At 44.3% G+C, this 21,251-nt stretch overlaps 1 long non-coding RNA gene across 1 annotated transcript; it reads right to left on the minus strand.

Moving 5' to 3' along the window:
- Positions 1-204: 204 nt before the first annotated feature.
- LOC139075622 (uncharacterized) lies at positions 205-18,637 on the minus strand. The gene is made up of 4 exons (XR_011526229.1): positions 18,518-18,637; positions 15,778-15,863; positions 11,539-11,662; positions 205-798 (listed from the first exon to the last, which is right to left on the minus strand). It is a non-coding gene; the product is annotated as an uncharacterized lncRNA (long non-coding RNA).
- Positions 18,638-21,251: the final 2,614 nt, after the last annotated feature.

Raw genomic sequence — 21,251 nt, forward strand, 5'->3', positions numbered from 1 at the left:
TAATGTACCCACTTTGTGATTACAGCAGCCACAGAAAACTAATACAGAGAGTTATGGTCTACCTTCTTGAGGGTGGAGAATCCACATAAATTATTTGGAATTCTTCTGCTCGGGAGATTTGTCTCTTTGCCCCCATTTATTTATTTATTCAACCATGTATTTATGTCAGTATGCACTCATAGATATTTACTTTATACTTTGGGTCATAATCCAATACTACTTTATTTATTTTGTTGCTCCACATTCTTTTTAAAGATGAAATGTCTTTCTCGGCTCAGGCAACCCCCCACATCTCCAGGTGCCTCTGGCAGGGCACATGAGAAGGTTCTAGGAACTAGACGGGGATCTGGAAGGTGAGTTTGTCCAACCTTGTGACTGTGGCCTGAGGCCTGGGTATGCAAACTTTGAAACAGATACAGAGTAATAAACTTGCCATTAAAGTAATAGTGCAAAGGACAATGTTACACGTAAATACAAAATAGATTTTGCATACAAATGAATAAATGGATAGGTTATATCTGTCAAATATCTGTCAATTCTTTTCAGTAATATGGGTTATCAAGAAATTTTCTAGTTAAGAAGAAAAAGTTAAGCCAGGCCTTGGTTGATGTCATGACGGATTTCAGTCACCCAGGACTAAGCAGGCACAGCAGCCATGATGTATTTTCTTCACAAACACCTCAAAGGAAAGCCACTCCACACTCTTATTTAGTTCTCACTCAAAGAATTTTATGTTCCTTACAGAAAAGGTTTTCCTTGTTTCCAGAAGTGTCTTCTGCTTTAATTTCAATTTTCAGCCTACAAGAGAAAGAGAGAGAGAATGTGTGTGTTCAAAAAGTTTTTCAATTCCCAAATTGGGTTGTGGCAAGGAAGGTTGCAAAGGCAGTGGTCCCCGAGGGAAGGGTGAGAGGAGAAGGGCCTGGTCTAAGTACTAGGTCCACAGGCCTTTAATCTCCTTCAAGTGCCATTAGCCTGCTGTGAACAGCTTGTCGAGACAAGAACATATTTCTCAAGAAAGGAGGAGATCAAAACCCAGTCTCCAGGGGTTAAGAAAGCAGCCCTTGGCACAGGGCAGACTTGAGTTTTCGTGTTGGCTGTACCTCTTACCAGCTGTGTGACCTTGGGCCAGTTACCTCCCCAGGTCTCAGTTTTATCATCTGTGAAATGGGAACCATCTCTGTGTCACGGGTTGTGTGAGGATCAGGGGGAATCAGGTGCTTACACAGAACATGACAGAGCTAGGACCACTACAACCACCACTCTTATTCTTGTCCTTATGGTTTTGTTGTTATTTGTTATTGTTATTTAGTAAAATCATAATAATAGCACAGGCTCTGGAGTCAGAGAAAGTTGGTTTCAAATCCCAACTCCATCACTATAACCCTGGGGCAAGTTATTTAACTTCTCTGTGCCTCAATTTCCCCATTTGTAAAGTGGGGGATATCTCATAGGATTGTTATGAAAATTAAATTACATCAGATGCTGCATGTCAGGCACTTAGCATAGTGCTCAGCACAATGAGTGAACTCAATAATGTGAACTATATTATCATGTTAGTATTACGTATTCCACATCATACCCATCAACATGCATCTGTCCCACGTTGGCCACAGCTCCTGAGGGCCTGCAAGCTCAGCCCCACGTCCCGAGCTGACCTTAACCAGATGTGGCAGTAGATTAGGCACTCAATCCCCACTCTCCTACCTCTTCCTCTGGCACACAGGTGAGCTCCCAAATTGTTCTCACTGCCTTAAATAATTATAGCCCCAAACTGCAATCTACAGTCTTCTCTCTAAGTCAGAACAGGAGCCCTCAGGCCAACAACCCACCTTCTGCCTTGGGTTTCTGAACACACCCTTGAGGAGGCTACAGCTGAGCCCCAACACACCTTGATGCCCCGATTACTCACCCAGCATGCACTAGCCAGCCCCCCCAGGAGCCTGGCACATTCTACATTCACTCTCACCTGCTGGATAGAGCCCTGCTTCCGTCCCACACACCAGAACCAGGCCCTAGAACTAGGGCCCCTCTCAGAACCCCCCACCGCCTCGCCTCAGCCACCCCCATGGATACCAGCATGACCCCATGGATACTGGCACAGGCTGGCTAATACTGAAGGTCACCGTGCCCTCTAAGATTCTGACATCCCAAATACCAGCCACCTCTCAATCCGTCTAGCCCTAGCCCACCCCTCTGGCTGACCCCTGCTCCACTGATAGCCCGCTTGCTTCACAGCTGAGGCACTGGAGGCTAGCCGTTACCTCATTTTACCCCCATAACAACTCTTGATCATCCCATTTCACAGATAAGGAAACTGAACCCCAGGGATATTTGAAGATTTGCTCAATGTCACATGAGTAATAACTTCCAGAGAACTTGGGCTCCCCTGACCTCTAGTTCAGGGCCTGCTCAGCTTCCTGTGTGTCACAGAGCCAAAGCTCAGGAGAGCCAGCTCCCTAATTTTCACTTTGAATGCAAATTCAACTTTAAAGTTTTGGCAGGTATCACTTTTCCTGACTCCCAGGCATTTGGCATTGGTTGGTGTATGTTTCCAGAGATATTTTTCTGCATGTAGGAAAAAAAGAGGGAACATATTTCTTTTTGACTAAGTAACATGTAATCCCAAGGACTCTACACATTTTTTAAGCCTTCAAATAGCACAGAGACCTGAGCAAGTGGGAGAGACAGGAAAATATGAGTTGGGTGGAACTGTGGATTTTTTTGCAAAGGGGCCCTTTCAGATATGAGTGCTATTAACATGAACCCAGGAAGAGGTAAAAAGGACTTTCCAAGTCTCTCCAATGCTTGGTGGCACTCTGTATTTCAGAGGACCTGGGGGCATCTGTGTGTCACAAGTCAGAAGATTTGCCCTGGAGTCCTGTGTATGCATAGGGAGGCGCAATGGAATCAGCCCTGGTGGCCTTGAAAGCCACATTTGACATTATCAGGAGGCTTTGCTGTGGCAAATGCTGGAGGAAAAGAAGATGTCCCCACAGCCTTCATCACCTTTGGAAATGACCTTATTAATTTAATTGTTTACATGTAGGTACTTCCATGTATGTTCCATGGGGTCGAGAACTTTGACTGTTCACTGTTGGATTCCTGGGTCTTACAACAGTGTCTGGCATATGGCAGGTGATCAGCAAACATTCTTTGAGGGCATATACTATAGTTTCTAACTCGGACCTTCTGTGTTAGCCACCAGTAAGACAAAGGCTACTGTGCTCTCATTGGTCACGGGGTGGGGAAAGCCAGGAAGCCAGCCTCAGTCAGCTGCCCAGTGGTCAGACGTTATTGCCAGGTGTGGTCAGCACAGGGGAGGTCAGGAGCATCTACCCGACTCATAGCTCTACCCAGTGTTTTTGATATTTGTCTGCTTTTAATAACAAGTATTACAATGAATTTCTTTGCCAAATTGTCCATCTCATTAAATCTACCAAATATTTTCCCTATCCAAATCTTAGATGTAAGTAATTATTACTACTGGCCATCACTTACTGATTGACCGTGATGTGCCATGCATATATTGTCTCATCAAGTTCTTAAAGCACCTTTTAGATTTGTACTATTATCCCTATTTTACTAGGAAAGAAACTGAGTCTTGGAGAAGCTGAGAAACGTGGCATAGGGCACACAGCTGTTAAGCAAGGGACACAGACGTGAATCAAGCGAATCCAAAGCACCTGCTGTTAACCACCATGCTATCCTGCCTCTCACAAGCTCACAAAATAAGTGAAGTGCCTTTTTTTCTCTTATGTCAAAATTCCACAAGGAAAGACATTCAGTCCAAATTCCCCTGTCAGGCCTGGATTGTTCAGTGATTGGTTGGTAAGCAGCAAAATTAACTTTCTGAGTTGACTGGGTCACTGAGGTCATCTCTTCCTGGTGTGCCATCAGAGTCATATCAGAACAACTGAAGTGGTGACCAGCCATGGCAACCCTTAACTGCCCAAGAAAAATGCAGATGGAAGCAGCATAATGAAAGGAAATTGTGTTTTCCAACAATTTGTGGTCTTTCCTCTATGGGTGTGCCCTGCCCTTCTCTCACCTGTCTTGGGAAAAGATGGGCATAAGTGAATTAATTTACAGGAGTGTTCCATAGCTCTGGGTGCAAGGTGCCATTTCCAAGGCACTGGGACAATCATCTTAATCATCTTAATGAAACCCTCATTAGGTCATGTGTCCCTTCCCCCACCTAAGAAAGGCCAAGGCCCACTAGAATTCTTCCTGATAATATTTTAAGTAACAAAGGTACCACGGTTCCTGGCATCCTCCAAGGAAGTGGTTCTCCTGTCAGGGTGAAAAAGACAATCTGTTCTCTACTGTTAGATGGTTTTCTATATAGCCTGACAGGGGTCATTACCTCATCCAGCAACCCTTTCTTCCCTTGAGCCCTCAGAGTTCACCAGGTCAACCATCACATTTATTCCCAAGATAATGTCATCCATGTTCCACTGGAGGGGACTGAGCCCTGGGACTCCATCTAAAGGGGGTCATGGTCCTGACTAATTCAGGGAAGGATGGAGCTCGACAAGTGTCAGTTTTCTAGAGAAGCGTTTTGCAGGCATCCCAAATTCCACCCTCTCAGAAAAGCCACCCGACACCATCTTCTAGTGGCCACCTCAAGGAAGGCCATGCAACAGCCCTCAGCTTTCCATCAGGGCTGACAGTCCAAAATCAATCTCTCATCTGCTCCATTGGCAGTGCACTCCATTTTAGGTTCCAAGAAAGTGGTACTTTAGCTGAGGGGGGTCAAGCGGAAAGGAAAAGCTACATAATTGCAGCTGCGCTGAGTCATGACATGAGGGTCTGGAAACTGAAAAAGGCATAGGATGAAGAGAGGGGAGAGGTGTTTGGAAACCATCACACACAGTCCAAATTAAACAGGCTGTTTTCTCAAGTCCACTTTCCATCTCTGCCCCCTCTTTCTACTAATTCTTACCTCTTCTAAGAGCTCTCTCCCTTGACCCAATGTCTCACTTCTATCAGAGTCTAGGGAATTCATCCTGATCCTCAAGGGCCTGAAATGCCCACATCAACGTAGCATCACCTGTCCCATTTTAAAATGTCTAGAACTGATCAAGGCCCACATCTTCTCTTTGAAGTCTTTCCTGAAAATTGTAGCCGTCTCTGATTTCTCTCTTTCCTCACCAGTCTTGGAACTTACTGACTGGATCATCCATTTGAGCACTTGAGCCTCTATTCAGGCCAACAGAGACTACAGCTCTTTCATCTTAACTCTCAGATTGTTTCATGTAAGTACTTTATCTTCCCAGGAAAACTGTAAGCTCCCTGGAGTCTAGGACTGGGTCATGTGGTTCTTTTGTTTGTGACACTGTGTACCCTCATTGGTCTGAAAACATAGAAAGCATTTAAATTTATGAATCTGCATTGAGCTAAACAGAATTAAAGGAAGGCATATGGCAAAACATGAAGCCACTGGGCACTCATCAGGAAAATGGCTAGTGGCCTCCAATTTCATGTGAGTAATGCCTAAGATGAGCCCAAGGTATGCGCCAGAACGACACATGGGCCAGTACCTGTTACAGCAGGTAAGCTGACAAAGTGCTCTAAGGCTGACTTGAATGGCCTGCACATGGAGAGGGGGGAAAAGGAAGAAGATCCCTACTTCATCTGGACTAAAACTCAACACCTAACCATTGGCCAAACCAGGCTGACAAAATGGCAAAGCTTCCCTAGCATAGGTGCCAGATTCACAGGACTTGCTGCTCAATAGTCCATTTTTGCACGATTTTACACCTCCATGATCATCCAATTTTCAAGGAATATCTGATTTCCCCTCAACCACTGCCTACGTTAAAACAAAAAGTAATTCATCCACTTGCCTAGTCAAACAAAGTCAGTCAGAGATAGCCCTGGGAAATTAACTGACAGCTCTAGAATTTCAGCTCTACTCCCCGGAATTGGAACTATGCTTCTTGTTCCCTCACTAGCATGTTTGAACTTTAAAAGAACCTTTTTGGATGGCCTCCCTTACAGACATTAGCCAGAAAGAATTTTCTGGCCACTTAATGAATGGGAGAAACCAGCACTGAGAAAAGACAGAGCTTACCAGAATGTTCAGTGGGAGGTTAATGGAGGGGTCTCTGGAGTGTCTGTCAGAGCTGGGAGCTTCTTCAAAGAATATCTGCTCAATCACTGGTTTCACAGACCAGGAGGCTGAGGCCCCAGGAGATGGCATGACCTCCCCACGGTCGCACAGCTTGATAACAGTGTCCTGGTCAGTCTCCTAACTTCTAGTCCCAGGTTCTCCCAGTACATCAAAAGAAAAGAACGCAAAGAATAAAAATGTGAGGTACAAACTCTGCGGTAAAGCTTGATAGATGAGAAGGACAATGTCCTTTGAGAGCTAAGAACTGCAAAAGAACACTTCCAAAGAACGCCTAGAGTTGTTGAGAAGTTCATAGTCGCAAGAAGAATACAGAGGCCCAAGCCCAGTGTATGAGTCTGCTGGGGCTGCTGTTAACAAACACCAAAGACTAGGTGGCTGAAACAACAGGAATTTATTCCTCACAGTGCTTTTTTTTTTTAATTTCTCCTTTTTCTCCCCAAAGCCCCCCGGTACATAGTTGTGTATTTTTAGTTGTGGGTCCTTCTAGTTGTGGCATGTGGGATGCTGCCTCAGCATGGTTTGATGAGTGGTGCCATGTCCACACCCAGGATTTGAACCGGCGAAACCCTGGGCCGCCGAAGCGGAGCGCACGAACTTAACCACTCGGCCACAGGGCCAGCCCCTATTTCTCACAGTTCTGAAGGCTAGGAGTCTAAGACTGAGATGCCAGCAAGGTTGATTTCTTCTGAGGCCTCTCTCTCTTCTCCCTGTGTCTTCACACGGTCTTCCCTCTGTGTGCATCTGCGTCTTAATCTCCTCTTCTTGTAAGGACACCAGTCATATTAAATTAGGACCCACCCTAATGACCTCATTTAAACTTTACCTCTTTAAAGATCCTATCTCCAAATACAGTCACATTTTGGGGCGTTAGGGGTTAGGGCTTCAACATGTGAATTTGGGGGCGGGGGGAGGGGCACAATTCAGCCCATAATACCCCGTAACATTTTCTTCTGAATATACTAACGGGGAGATGTCCAAATGCTCCTCCTTCTACAAAGCGAATTTGGGCTAGTCTGGTGGGACACTGGCCTAGAAGCTACAGTGGGGTTGGGATCCCTCAGTCTGTCAACCAGAGCAGGACCGCAGGACGCCCTGAAGAATCACATGGCAACCTTTCAGGAGCTACTGCTCTGAATCATTCCATGCACACTTGTCAGATTCACCTCACCAACCTCCCTGGATCTCCACATGCAAGCACAGAATAAACAGAAGACTTTCTGAAAGAAATGCGGTTCTGCCTTCAGTCCATTCATGTGGGACAGAATTCCTGGGTTAAAGAGTGAAAGGCAAATATGAATGAGATGAAGGTTCCTGTGGCCCTGGCCTGGGCCCAGATGAGCAGCACCCTCAGGCCCTGAGGTTAGTCAGGCTGCTGCCAACCCAGCCAGCCTACACTGAGCGGGCGAGCCAGGGGTGGGGCAGCACCTCCTTCCTCTGGCTTCACACTTCTTCACATTCTCCCACATCTGCAGCAGCTTCCTGCAGACAGATCTGTTGGTGCCTGCCTAGGTTTGGAAAAGCACCAAAGCCAAGATCAAAACAGCATCCAAACTGGTAGAAAATGCTGTTTTAAGTCTTAAAAATAGCCAGTCTTCTGATTTTCTAAGAAACTGGGCATAAAGATAACACCAATTTTATCACTCTGAGCAAAATATATGTTGATTCAAAAGAAAAGCAGGTGGTGGGAGCTGTGTTATGAATTATGCCCCCTATTTGGGCCACTGGGACAACAGAGTTCAAAGTAACATCAAAAATGCTTCTCTAACCTTGCCTGGGCTCACCTGACCTTTTGCAAATGAGCTTTATCTACCTGCAAATGTGCAGGTCTCCACGAATAGGTGACGCTTTGGTTATTTGCTGTGCCTAAGATCAAACAGCCCCTTGCCCCATGTTTGCCAAAAACACTAGATAATATCGGACACAAAGCCAAACGCCAAAGCCCACACACACCTTTCGTATTCACACCCCCTTGCAGTTACAGTGCTTTCCTTACAGTGTGTGGGCCAGGCCACCCCACGAGTCACCCTCATGTTAGTTAAGGCGCCTGCCCACCTCAGAGCCCGATGGCTCCTTTGCTTGCCATTGATGAGTCAGCATTAGCCAATCCCCAGGGCTTTTTATGGGCCTGGCACCAAGTGCTGCCTTCATGGAAAACATGACACATTCAGGCAATAGCAAATGGCTCCCCATGCCTGGCACTTCAGACGTATTTTGCCTTGTAGAAGGTGACATTTTTCTCTCAATGTCCAACTACACATGGACTCCAAAGAGGGCTGGTTCACCAGATGTGTTCTACATAGGAATTAAAAAATTAGAAAATCCAAAGTCTATGTGTGGAAAACAAAGCATTCCTGAAATATACAGAGAGAAAATGCTGGGCTCTTATTTGTGAGTACTAAGTAGACACACAGTGAAAAGTGAGTGAATGAATGATCCTGGCTAGTTTCTCTCCCACTGGTCCCCATCCTCAGCGGGAAGGAGGAATGCCCATGGGGGCTTCACCCCCTTGCAGATGGGTTCCCAGGGGCCACTCCACAGGCTGCCCAGGTGAATGCAGGAGTGAACGCCCTATTCCTTGAACGTGAGGGGTTTTTGCTAGAATGTCAATGATAATAATTAATATCCACACTGGTTTAATAAAAAGGCAAGCTTTTTCCCCCATATAATCAAAATGAAACTTGACACCAGAATAAAGGGAATCGAAAGAGCCCTAGGATATAAATGCAATTAGACACCCCCTGACACTGGTGGCTTTCACAGCAGCAGAACACTAATTGTTCTTCAGAATGAGAACGAGGTAGATAAGCACTCATTTCTGGCAATGTTACAGTTCATTTTTCATTCATTAAGGAGAGGCTGCCCACCAGCCAAACTCTAACGTTATTATCCTAATCACAGAAAAGGTCCAGCCCTAACACAAAATAGCCTTAAGGAACGAGCAGGGTGGAAGGAATCAACCCAACCTGCTAGGGTAACAATTGAAGAAGAGATCCAGGTATGGGAGAGGTTTAATGCAACCTCCACAGCCTGGATGAGGATGGGAAGTCCCAGCTCTGTACAGGAACTGGCGGGCGGCAGGGGAGGAGAACAGTCTACCAGGACCCTACTTCCTGCTGGAGCCCGCGCCAGCCCAAGCCCCCAGAGCATGCAGAGGAGGTAGACAGCACAGCCCTGCCCTGCCCTTGTGGAAATAGGAGTCCTTCTGGGAAGAGGAAACTAATGCCTACAGAACTATCAGAAAACAATCCAGACAGCATGTGAGAAGTGCTGGGTAGAGGCTCCAACCAAACACGCCAGAAATGCAGAAAAGGGAGGGATGGGGTGGGCTAGGTTAGCCAGAGAAGGTTCAAGAAGGAGGAGGACTTAGGCTGGGTGCTTAAGGGGACAGATGAGGACTTCTTGCAGCATGGAAGAGCATCTAGAATGGAGGGAAGGGAAAAAAGGGGAGAATGAGATTTGTTTACAAAATGGAGTCACATTGAAAGAGTTGGTGGGAGTTTTCTATGCCATAGTTTATTAATTCTGGAGACCCCATAAGGGCCTAGTTCTCTCTGTCTCCCTCTCTTTCTCTCTCTCTTCCCTGTTGACATTTTCCAGTTATGAAACCAGAGGGCATCATTCTGTAATCAGCACTCTCAGGAGCGTAGAGGCAGACATTTGAGATGGCTCAGAGTCATTTAAAAATTATCATTAGCAAATAAGGGTGACTCCACAACCCTCATAGGCAGGTAGATCGGGTAGGAGAAGGTCATGATTCATTCTTCCTCACACCAGAAACCAGGCTCCCTGGCGGGATAGGACACGGGCCCTGACTTCTCCAGAGCAATTGACCAAGGACTTTCTGGCAAGTTTGATGAGCTTGCTCAGCTTGCCCTCTCCTGAAGGCTACTAGGACTCACTGTAAAAGGCACAGCTCAGGAAGGAAGTGGCTCATCAGATCTGGGGAATTTGAGAATGAGACATCAAACCCACAATTCACTTCACCCTTCACCCACCTTCTCTAGAACTTCTTGCCCTAAGTGTCTCATAGGTTCAAAATGTAGGTCCCGGAAGTTTGGCCACATGGATGATTCTTATGACTCACCTGCTTGTTGCACAGACAAGGACATAAATCCTAAGAAGTTGAGTGATCTACCCAAGGTCACAGAGCTAATGCCTATCAGAGGGAGCCCAGGCTTCCTGGCTCTGAATCAAACCTCCCTCAACTACACCTGGCTATATTAATAAGAACAGGAGTCAGCAAACTATTTCTGTAAAGGGCCAGAAAATAAACAGTTTAGGCTTTTGCAGGCCATACATTCTCTGCTGCAAGTACTCAGCTCTGCCTTTATAGGTTGAACGAAGTCACAGACAATATGCGAATGAACAGGAGTGGCTGTGTTCCAATAAAACTTTATAATAGCAGGAGGCTGTCTGAATTTGGCCCACATCTGTAGTTTGCCAACCTCTAAACGAGAGCATTGATCATTTTATTGATCTCTTTCAATGTTCCAGAGGCTGTACCCAGCACTTTGCAGGCATTCTCTCATCTAATTCCCAACAATCCTATGAGGTTAATTCAGTCCCACGGTTCTGCAGATGTGAAAATTGAGGCTCAGAATGATAGACAACTGACCCAAAGTCTGGAAACTACAACGGGCAGAGCTGAAATTCTATCTTAGTCTTAATAACTTCAACTCCAGAGTCTTAACTAGTCAACAACAGACCATAGTACCTCCCAGATGCATTAAAACCTTTGGTTTGGGATGGTTAGTGAAACTCCTTTGAAGACTGCCCCTGTCTAGGGCATACTGAGAGGGTGATCAACCATTCTAGTTTGTCTAGACTGAGGGGTTTCTTGGGGTGCAGAACTTTCCATGCTAAAACCAGGATAGTCTCAGACATTTCGATGGTACCTTTGGGGGCTGTTCAACCAAACAAAGTAGACATCTGTGGCTACTTAAGACAGGATTTGAGCTGAGGCCCCTTGCCCTGAGTAGCGCAGAGTTCCAGAGAATGAAGTCATGTGACAGATAGGCTCGGGGAGGAGAGTTGCTGGGAAGAGGAGGACAAGGATGAGTAATTTCTCTCAAGAGGCCAAGGGGACGTCATATTTCCTGGTTGGTCCAGTCATTCTTTCTCTCTGTTTTTCCTTTCTTAGGCTTACTCAGTCCTCCAGGGTCCTCTGAGAATTCCTGCTGGGGGGGTCTACATTCTCCTATTTGCACACTAGCCAAAGAGGGAAGGAGAATTCACTGGGAAATTGGTCATGGTGGAGGGCCAGCTGGGGCTTGGGCTTATGCCCAAACACACCTGGGCCCCCTGCCTAGTTTTCAAGATGTCCCAATCCAGTATGCTTCCTCTGAGAATCTTTTCCCCCTTTCCCTCTCCCAATTCCTCCTCTCCTATGGTCCCATACCACTCACCTACATCACTCTCATAGACCGTGTTGTTCTCATGAGCATGTAATGATCAGTTTGGCTTGTCTATCTCCCTCTAGACCTTGAGCTCAGAGCTGGCCACTCCTGTTCAGCACCATGTCCCTGGTGCCTAGAAAATAACAGGTCAAAAAGAAGTCTTCAGTCAGTGTCCATTGAAAAAGAAATGTGTTAGTCCAAGAGGAGAAGAAGAACGCTCCCATTAGACTTTTAGGACACGGTGAATTCTCTCTCTGTGTCTCTTCTCTCTCTCTCTACATATATATATATAAATGACATATATATATATATGACATATGTATATAAATATATATATGAAAAATAAATACATTCATGATCTCCCAGTAAGATGCTGAGCACATAGTGGGAACACTTTTGGATTTTTCTCCAGAGGTTGTTCCAGTACATTTTGGTCTTTTTAGACTTCTAAGACATCATTCCTCAAGACAATTGGGTAAGAAAACTAAATAAAGGGGCCAGCCCCATAGCCAAGTGGTTAAGTTTGCACACTCTGCTTTAGCGGCCCAGGATTTCCCCGGTTCAAATCCTGAGTGTGGACTTAGCACCGCTCATCAAGCCATGCTGAGGTGGCGTCCCACGTGCCACAACTGGAAGGACCCACAACTAAAATATACAACTGTGTACTTGGGGGCTTTGGGAAGAAGAAGGAAAAATAAAAATAATAAAATCTTTATAAAAAAAAAGAAAGAAAACTAAATAAAAAGCCTCCAGATTGGAAAAGGAGAAGTAAAACTACCTCTGTTCACAGATGACGATTTCGTGTAGAGAAAATTCTAAGAAATCCACTAAAAAACTATTAGAACTAATAAACAAGTTCAGCAAGATACAAGATCAATACATGAAAATCAATTGTATTTCTACACTCTTGCAACGAATAATCTGAAAATTAAATTAAGGAAACAACTCTATTCACAACAGCATCAAAAAGATTAAAATGTTATGAATAAATTTAACAAAAGAAGTGTGAAAATTTACTCTGAAAACTACAAAATGGTATTTAAAGACATTAAAGAACATCTAAATAAATGGAAAACATCCCATGTTCATGGATCTGTAGACTTCACATTGATAAGATGGCAAAGCTCCCCAAACTGATCTATTCATTCAACAAAAAAACCTATCAGAATCTGACTTCTTTATAGAAATTGACCAGATAATTGTAAAATTCATGTAGTGTTTCAAGGGACCAGAATAGCCAAACAATCCTGAAAAAAGAACAAAATAGGAGGACTCACACTTCCCAATTTCCAAAGTTTCTACAAAACAACAGTAATCAAGATAGTATGATACGGGCACAAGGATAAACATATAGATCAATGGAATAAAATTAAGAGTCCAGAAGTAAACACTTACATATATGTCAACTGATTTTTGACAAGGGTGCCAAGACCATTTCATGGGAAAAGAACATTTCAACAAACGGTGCTGAAAAGCCACATGCAAAGGAATGAAATGAGACCTTTATCCTACATCATACACAAAAATCAACTCAATAGATCATTAAAGGAATGCAAATCAAAATCACAATGAGATACCACTTAATACCCACAAGGATGGCTATAACAACAACAAAAACAAAGGAAAATAACAAGTATTGGTGAAGATGTGGAGAAACTGGAATTCTCACAGATTGCCAGTGAGAATGTAAAATGATGCAGCAAATGTAGAAAACAGTCTGGTGGTTTCTCAAAAAGATAGATATAGAATTACCATACGATTCAGCAATTCCACTCTTGGATATATAATCGAGAACCAAAAACATGTATCCTCACAGAAGCTTGTACATGGATGTTTATAGCAGCATCATTCATAATAGCCGAAAGATAGAAACAACCCAAATGTCTATAAATGGTGAATGGATTAATAAAAAATAGCATTTACATACAACGGAATATTATTCAGCCATAAAAAGAAATGAAATGCTGATACTTGCTATGACATGGATGAACCTTGAAAACATTATGCTAGGGGCCAGCCCAGTGGCACAGCGGTTAAGTTCGCACGTTCCGCTTCAGCCGCCTGGGGTTCACCAGTTCGGATCCCGGGTGCAGACATGGCACAACTTGGCACACCGTGCTGTGGCAGGCGTCCCACGTATAAAGTAGAGGAAGATGGGCATAGATGTTAGCTAAGGGCCGGTCTTCCTCAGCGAAAAGAGGAGGATTGGCAGCAGTTAGCTCAGGGCTAATCTTCCTCAAAAAAAAAAATTATGCTAACTGAAAGAAGCCAATCATAAAAGACCACATATTACATGATTCCACTCATCTGAAAGTCCAGAATAGGGAAATCTATAGAGGCAGAAAATACATTAGTGGTTGTTTAGGGCTGGGGAGGGGAGAGGAGGTGATTGCTAAAAGGTACAGGTTTTATCTTTTTCTTCTGAAGAAGATTCTCCCTGCACTAACACCCGCTGCCAATCTTCCTCTTTTTGTATGTGAGCCACCACAGCATGGCCACTGACAGACAAGTGGTATAGGTCCGTGACTGGGCACTGAACGCAGGCTGCCAAAGCAGAGCATGCCAAACTTAACCACTAGGCCACCAGGGCTGTCCGTTTAGGTTTCTTTTTTTTGTTTTGCTTTGGTTTTTTTCCTTTTTCTCCCCAAAGCCCCCCAGTACATAGTTGTGTATTCTTCGTTTGGGGTCCTTCTAGTTGTGGCATGTGGGATGCTGCCTCAACGTGGTTTGATGAGCAGTGCCATGACCGCGCCCAGGATTCAAACCAACAAAACACTGGGCCGCCTGCAGCAGAGCGCAGGAACTTAACCGCTCGGCCATGGGGCCAGCCCCTTAAGTTTCTTTTTGAGGTGATAAAACTAACTGTGGTGCTGCTTGCCCAACTCTATGTGTGTACTGAAAACCAGTGAATTGTACACTTTAAACAGGTAAATTGTGTGCTATGTGAATTACATCACAGTAAAGCCGTTTAAAAAAAAAATTGAGGGGCCACCCATGGCTGAGTGGTTAAGTTCGTGCGCTCTGCTTCGGTGGCCCGGGGTTTCACTGGTTCAGATCCTGGGCACAGACATGGCACCGCTCATCAGGCCACGTTGAGGCAGCGTCCCACATGCCACAACTAGAAGGATCCACAACTAAGATATACAACTATGTACCGGGGGGATTGGGGAGAAAAAGCAGAAAAAAAAAAATGAAACACTCCATTCTTCCCCTACACTTCTGCCCACCCACACAAAGCCACGCTGTCTCCAGACCTACACCTGGAGCTTTATAAAATTGGGTCAGTTCAGTCCCTGACCTTGGGAAAGTGGTCCTTATTTGAGATTTCTGGGCCCTTGTGACAGTTTGAGGTAATTGGCCATTTACGCACGAGGGCAAAGCAGTACCCGGGTAATTACTGAAGCCGCAGTCCTCAATCAGGGGAGTTTGGAGTCAGGAAAAGCACACCAACCGATCCAACAGCCAGCTTTCCGTGAAAGGAGGCCTCAGCCTCTGATTACTCTCAAGTGCATTCCCAGCACACTCCGCCCTTCTCTCGCTCTTCCTCTCCCATTTAGGCAAATTCCCTGCCCTCCCCTCCCTCCACCCGACAAACTCTTGACTGAGGAAAAGCGAGTGCGTTCCCTCCATCCCCTTTCCAACCAAACTCAACGAACTCAACGGCCTCCAGCTCCCAGCTCACATATAAAGGCCAACTGAACTCTCTGATCTGAGTTCAAAGCTTTGTGTTGTGTTTGCTAACAAGCTGGGGGGATTTGCCTTTTCCTCCAGCTCAGATTACCTGGTTTCCAAGTGGGCCAACTCTGGGAGAAACCCTTCCAATCAATGCCTTCAGTTGAGGTCTAAATGTCTATGTCTCTTACTCCAGAGGACTAAGAAACAGACCAGAGGAAAAACATGTTGCAACACAATTATTGCATTATTTCTTTATAACCAAGGTCTCCAGGGTGAGGGTGGGTGGGAGATGAAGGTTTTTGTATTTAATGAATAAATGCTTTGTAGTCCTGTTTGGCTACTCTTCGAAGGACTCCGAACACACTGCAAATGTTTTCTTGGTCCTCCATATGCTGCCCCCTCCTCAAGGAGGGAGTTGGAGAAGTAAATCCCATTTCACAGATCCAGAAATGAAGGCAGCAAGTAACTTGATCACTTTCCTGATCCCCAAACCAGTTTTCAGGCTACAACTTTTACCATCAAATTTATTTCCCATGTTTCTTCCAATGTTCCTGCTAGACTCCCACTACTTACGTCTCCAGGCCAAACCCTATGTCCATCCAACCCCCTTCTTCCGCCACGTGACAATTCAAACCCAGTCCACGCAGATCCTTGCTTTTCTGGAACACACAAAATCAAGTTTGTTTCTTGGTTTAGTTTTTTTTTTAATGTTTCTGAAATATGAATCCATCTTGTAATTTGTTTACTTTTATAGTGGTGTTTCTTTTTCTCTTCTGTAAAGCTGTAACTATATTTCATCCATTCTAAAACACCATCAATGGTAAGGCACACCATTACTGTATATACCACTAAGAAAGCAAAAACAATGGCAATTAAACTATGACAATCTTTTTCTGCTCCTAACTTTTTTTTTTTTTTTTTTTTGGAGGAAGATTAGCCCTCAGCTAACTACTGCCAGTCCTCCTCTTTTTGCTGAGGAAGCCTGGCTCTGAGCTAACATCCGTGCCCATCTTCCTCTAGTTTATACGTGGGACGCCTACCACAGCATGGCTGCCAAGCAGTGCCATGTCCGCACCCGGGATCCGAACCAGCGAACCCCGGGCCGCCGAGAAGCGGAACGTGCGAACTTAACCGCTTTGCCACCGGGCCGGCCCCTGCTCCTAACTTTTTATTTAAACTTATTTAAAGAGTATTTTTTGAAGACTAATTTAGACATGGGTTTTGATCTTACATCACTCAGGCTTACATCAAAAGAAAAATTAAGTGAACTAAGTTAGTCAAGATTTTCCTAAACCTTCTTCGCACTCAGAGTCCGGCCCTTCTGAATCACTTTTCAGCTCAGAGTCATCGATGTCTGTGTTGTTACATACATATTCTCTTCTGTGGCCTCAAGAGTGTTGGTGACACAACACTTCTTAAAAGAAAACTCCATTATTTTCCAATCCACTGTCACTCATTTTGTAAGGTTTAAAACTGACCTTCCAGAAGTCAACGGGTTTTCAGACAATAACCAAAGATTTGTATTCCTTCTTTAAATGATTTGCTGACTGACCAGTCAAAGGTTAGAAGCTGTCCAGTCACACCACCAGGAATGACTTTAAGTGTACGTGTGTGCGCCCGCACCGTGATCACTGCATCATGATTACCACCTGCTCAACAGCCATTCTAAGGTGTCATCTTTTGTAAGATAACCCCCCAGTTTCAGAATTGATAAAATATTTTTTAAAAATCTTAGAATCAATGGAATGTGATGTTAAATCTATAGAGATTTAGAATCAAATATCCTACCTGTATGGTCTTGCTAAAAGAAATGTTAAGAGTAGAGATATACAAATAACTATGTGTCCTGTGTGGACCTTTACCTAAGGCAGTTAGGGAAGTTGTGGACATCAGAGCTTCAGGAAAGACTTAGAAACCATCCAGGATTTCCTCACTCTACAGATGAGGACATTTAGGCTCTGGGAGTTTCAGTGACTTGCTGCGTCTTTCTCAGACGGGAAGAAAGCCAGTCCTGTGACATACCCGTTCATGTAGGCACACTACACACACAATCCTGACAGCTAAGTAAAATCACATTACGTCTTTCGAGGAAAAATTGTAAAAGACTTTCAAACAGCCGAAAAAGATTACAGGGTTATAAGTGCCTTTCACTGTCTTTTAGTAAGTTGCAGAAACTGATAAAAATGCAAATTCCCTTGAATAAATGGATTGTATCCAGTGGAATGCAATTGATTATTGCCCTCTGGATAATCCAGTTTAGCACATATTTGTAAATTCATTTCAGCATTCCTTATCGTCTATATATGTGTAGTTCTTTAAATTTCTCTTTGAATCAATTACAGCCTCTTACTGGTTCCCTCATTCATTAATGATTTAAATAAAATCTTTGACGTGTGCTAATTTTATATTTGTATGAGAGTCATAATTTTACCTTTGAAAAATTATCCATTAACTATCTGTAAGATAGAATGTCAGCAAGCCATTAAAAATTATGCTTACAAGGGCTGGCCCAGTGGCATAGTGGTTAAGTTTGCGTGCTCCAATTTGGCGGCCCAGGGTTCGCAGGTTCAGATCCTGGGCATGGACCTAGGACCACTCTTCAAGCCACGCTGTAGCAGCATTCCACATAAAATAAAGGAAGATGGGCACAGATGTTAGCTCAGCGACAATCTTCCTCACAAAAGAAAAAAACTATATGCTTACAGAGTTCTTTGCTTGAATGACAAAAAAACTGCTTAAGAAATAATGTCAGGTGAAGAAAACAAGACAAATATTGAAGTATACAGTGTGATTCAACTGCGTCAAAAAGATAAGGAAAATCAAATGGAAAGACTTAAGGCAAAATATGAATAGAGATTGCCAATATTTAGTACTTAGGTACTAAGGGTACAAGGGGAGTTTTTTGTTCTTGCTTCTTCATATCATTTTGCACTTGACAATTTTTACAGTGAACACAAATTGCTTTTATAATCACACACACACACACAAATCTTTGAAGAGGGAAAAATAAAATATATTCTATGCTCAAAGCAACACCTAAGACACTGAGAAACAGGTGGAGCCGGGATTAAGAAACAAACAGCACCTGCCAGACAATAAACGACCAAATGCCTCCACAGGGAAGAGGGAACTGGCAGTTTGCCAGAACACTGAAGCGCCTCTTGCATTTCATGGATATTTTATTTTTCCTTTTTACAATGGAAATACGCATGGCTCAGTGTTTGCTCCTAAGAAAACAACTTCTAGACTAATCAGTGTAGAATAAATAAAGATTTAAATTTAAATTATATATATAGCCTGGAAAAACACCTACCCAGCCTTTAATCTCCACCAAGATGCTCATTAGGCAGTTTAGTGAATGCTTATTACCTGTCCCTATCAGAGATAGTATCAGGGCCTTTTTTTAGTCGGGAAACCTACCAGAACCACATTCCAGAACCTTCTAGAATTACACAAACCAGAACATTCCAAAACATTGTGCTTAACAGATGTCAGTCACTGGTACAAAAAGACACGTGTCACTTAAAGATGAAATTTAACACTCAAATAAGGGAATGAAGTGAGTTTGTTTATACCCATTTTTACATCTTCCTTTATAATAAAAGTATATATGTATGTTTGTCAGATGCTTTCTTAGGTCAAAGCTCAGCTCCCTCCTGCTTCCCCACTTCCCCTGGGTGTGATGTGAGGCCGGTCCTCTCACAGCCGTCAACACAACATAGAGAGGAGAGAAGACAGCGGCAACGGCAACGGCGACCCTATGGAGTTAACTCACCATTCGCCCCAAGCCCTTCTGCCTCCAGGCAGGGAGAGGAGGGTCAGCAATGGAATCAATTGTGATCCATTTGTGGACAATTAGAGTGACCCCTTCCTTCCTCTTGCCTGAGTAAAAACTAATTCCCAGAGAGACAGCGAGGACTCCAGGTGGGGAGTGCAGTAACGAGGCTTGGGGAGGAAGAGGTTTGGGAGAATTGGCAGTGCTAATCGAGGCCCCAGGCTGCTGAGAGAAGGGGCTCATACCGACCATTTCTCATTTGGAGTTACACTTATGATATTTGTGTTTATTATTTGCACCACCTGCTACAGACTAAATTGCGTCCCTCAGATTCATATACTGAAGCCCTAGCCCCTCACATAACTGTATTTGGAGACGGGGCCTTGAGGAGGTAACTAAGGTTAAATGAGGTCATAAGGGTAGAGCCCTGACCCTATAGGATTAGTGTCCTTAGAAGAAGAGACACCAGAGAGCTCCCTTTCTCTCTCCTGGTGTGCTCAGAGGAAAGGCCTCGTGAGGACAAAGCAGATGCCTACAAGCCACGAAGAGACCTCTCACCAGAAACCAGCCCTACCTGACCTTGATCTTGGACTTCACAGCTTCCAGAACTGTGAGAAAATAAATCTCTATTGTTTAAGTCACAGAGCCTGTGGTGTTTTATTATGGCAGCCAGAGCAAACCAAGACACCACCTCTTATGTTCTTAAACAACCTGCAACTTTTTCCCAAAAACTGCACACCTATCCTTATTTCATTTAAAAACATTCATATGCGTCCTTTAGAGAGAAGAATTTTGAATTATTTGACTTTATAAAATTAAATAAACTAAGGCACTTTATTAAGCACTTATCACATGCCAAATATAGTATGCTAAGTTCTGGAGATAGATAAATAAGACACAGCCTCCGGGACCAGCCCGATGGCGCAGCAGTTAAGTTCACACTTTCTGCTTCGGCGGCCCAGGATTTGCCGGTTCGGATCTCAGGTGCAGACCTACTCACCGCTTGTCAAGCTGTGATGGGGCAGGTGTCCCACATAAAATAGAGGAAGATAGGCACAGAGGTTAGCTCAGGGACAGTGTTCCTCAGCAAAAAAAAAAAAGAGGAGGATTGGCAGCAGATGTTAGCTCAGGGCTAATCTTCCTCAAAAAAAAAAAAAAAAAAGACAGCCTGTGACTCAGAGAGGCTACAGTCCAGTGAGAAATCTGCACATGCACAGAATTATATCACAGGATCATAAATGCCATCACTGAGATGCATTGGAGGGGCTAGGTAGTACAGAGGAAGAAGCACATGACTTTGCATGGAAAAGCCTTTCTGGAGTTGCAGACAATTAAGTTGAATGAAGACGAATGGTTCTTCCACTCAGAGAAAAGGAAAATGACTTTCTAGGACAAGGATATAGCTCGAGCACTGGCACAGAAGAAAAAGACGGACATTGTGGGCCCTGCAGCTCAGTATGGCTAAAGTGTAAGAGGCAAATGACCAGATGACCAGAGGCGTGGCTGAAAAGGTAGGCAGGAGCCAGATCACCCAGTCACGGTCAGTGTGAAGGCCAGCAGAGACAGCACAGCCGGCCCGCTAACGCCCTGTATCCCACTGCTAACTACCTGGCCAGGAACAGTCACAGGAGGGCACTGTGCAGCCACTATGGCAGGGATCATTTTGATTTATTAACGTTTAAACTTTTATAATTTATCAGCATTTCCAGTGTGATGGTTAATCTGATGTGTCAAATGGATTGGCCGCGGAGTGACCAGATTAAGCATTATTTCTAGGTGTGTCCATGAGGGGGTTTCTGGGTGAGTTTAGCAACTGAATCGGTGGGCCCAGTAAAATTGATTGCACTCCCCAAGGTGGGTGTGCATCATCCAGTCCATGGAGGGCCTGGATAGAGCAAAAGGCAGAGGAAGGAGGCATTTACTCCTTCTTTCCTGCCTCATTATGTGAGCTGGACATTTCATGCCATCTCCTCCGGCCCTCAGACTGGGATTTATGCCATGGGCTCCCCTGGTCCACAGGCCTTCAGACTTGCACCAAATTACACCACTGGCTTTCCTGGGTCTCCAGCTTGCAAGATCATGGGACTTCTCAGTCTCCATAATTGCATGAGCCAATTCCTTATAATTAATAAATAAGTATATATATACTGGTTCTTTTTCTCTGGAGAACCCCGACAAATATATGCAGGCAGCATCACAAATTGGTCTGTATATGCTGTAAAAATGTTTTTTGACCCTGAGGACTCTGGACTGAGGTTCTCACAGGGTCAGC

Source organism: Equus przewalskii, chromosome 14 (genome assembly GCF_037783145.1).
Source record: "Equus przewalskii isolate Varuska chromosome 14, EquPr2, whole genome shotgun sequence".
Lineage (NCBI taxonomy): Eukaryota > Metazoa > Chordata > Mammalia > Perissodactyla > Equidae > Equus > Equus przewalskii.